Source organism: Hylobates moloch, unplaced genomic scaffold (genome assembly GCF_009828535.3).
Source record: "Hylobates moloch isolate HMO894 unplaced genomic scaffold, HMol_V3 SCAFFOLD_4, whole genome shotgun sequence".
NCBI classification, from domain to species: Eukaryota; Metazoa; Chordata; class Mammalia; order Primates; family Hylobatidae; genus Hylobates; species Hylobates moloch.
In genome coordinates this window covers 60,602,753-60,604,175 of record NW_026652279.1, presented here as the reverse complement: position 1 = coordinate 60,604,175, position 1,423 = coordinate 60,602,753, and the positions used below count along the sequence as shown (strand labels likewise).

The 1,423-nt window shown below is 42.1% G+C and overlaps 1 pseudogene; it reads left to right on the top strand.

Annotated features, from left to right (window-relative positions):
• Positions 1–677: 677 nt before the first annotated feature.
• LOC116467429 (actin-related protein 3-like) lies at positions 678–1,218 on the top strand (annotated as a pseudogene).
• Positions 1,219–1,423: the final 205 nt, after the last annotated feature.

The window sequence follows — 1,423 nt, the reverse complement described above, 5'->3', positions numbered from 1 at the left end:
AGGCCATTTAAAATAAGCACTGAGGCAAAAAAAAAAAAATCTAGAAATCAAAGTATTATTCTACTGCCCCTATAACTTCCATTCAAAACAATTATAGAGAACACTCTAGGTTGGGCCTGGCCTAGGTCTGACTGGGGCATGGGCACCAATGGACCATCTTGACTTCCTGGGAAAAGGCAGCGAAAGAGGAAGAAGTTGTAAGAGAGGGTACCCAGCTACGGAGGGTTAGAAAGTCCCCATCTCCTGCCATTAATCTCAAACCAGTACAGACCAGATAAAGCAGTGGGGCAGCAGGAGGGAAGAAAGGGTGATAGCAGCAGGAGGGAAGGAAGATGGTGGGACAGCTACCAGTGTGTATGGTGGATTGTGGCACTGAGAATACAAAACTGGGACATGTTGTAAATACAGAAAAATAGTTTATTATCCCTTGATGTGTTGCTTTCAAGAATTCAGCAAAAGTGGGCAATTAAGCTCAAAGGAGGGTGATAAAGAAAGCCAATGTCATAGACTTCTTCATTGGGGATGATGTAACAGGAAAAAGTGACATATACCATGAAGTGGTGAACCCACCATGGTTTAGTTGAAGACTGTTGACAGAAAGGTTTGGAGAAAGTAATCTTTAAATACTTAAAGCAGAACATGAAGGTCGTTATTTTCTTTGGCTAAAATTCCACTGAATGCTCCAGAAAACAGAATATGCTGCTGAAATAGTGTTTGAGTTCTTCAATATTCCACGCTTATACATAGCCATACAGGCAGTTCTTGCATTAGCAGCACTGTGAGCATCAAAACAAATAAGAAAACAGACATTGACTGGTATGGGAAGAGATAGTAAAGTTGGTGGCACTCCTGTCCCACCTCCAACTGAAGGATATGGGGTTGGCAACTGCCATAAGCACATTCCAATCACAGGGCAAGCATCACATATTTCATTCAGCAACTGTTCAGAGGCTGAGAAGTAGAAATTCCTTCAGAGCAATCCCTGGAAACAGCTACTGCAGTAAAGGAGTGCTACAGTTATGTCTGCCCAGATTTAGTAAAAGAATTTAAAAAGTATGACACAGATGGGCCAAGTGGATTAAACAGTATACTGGAATCAGGGCAATCTCAAAGAAAGAATTTTCCATTGACGTTAGTTATGAGAGATCTTTGTGACTTGAAATCTTTTTTCACCCAGAATTTGCTAATCATGACTTCACACAACTACCTAAGAGGTAGCAGATGAAGCAAGTCTGAATGATCAGAATAATAATACTCTGGCTGGGCATGGTGGCTCACGCCTGTAATCCTGGCACTTTGGGAGGTCAAGGCGAGTGGATCACTTGAGGCCAGGAGTGTAAGAATAGCCTGGCCAACATGGTGAAACCCTGCCTCTACTAAAAATACAAAAATTAGACGGGCATGGTGATGCACACCTGTAATT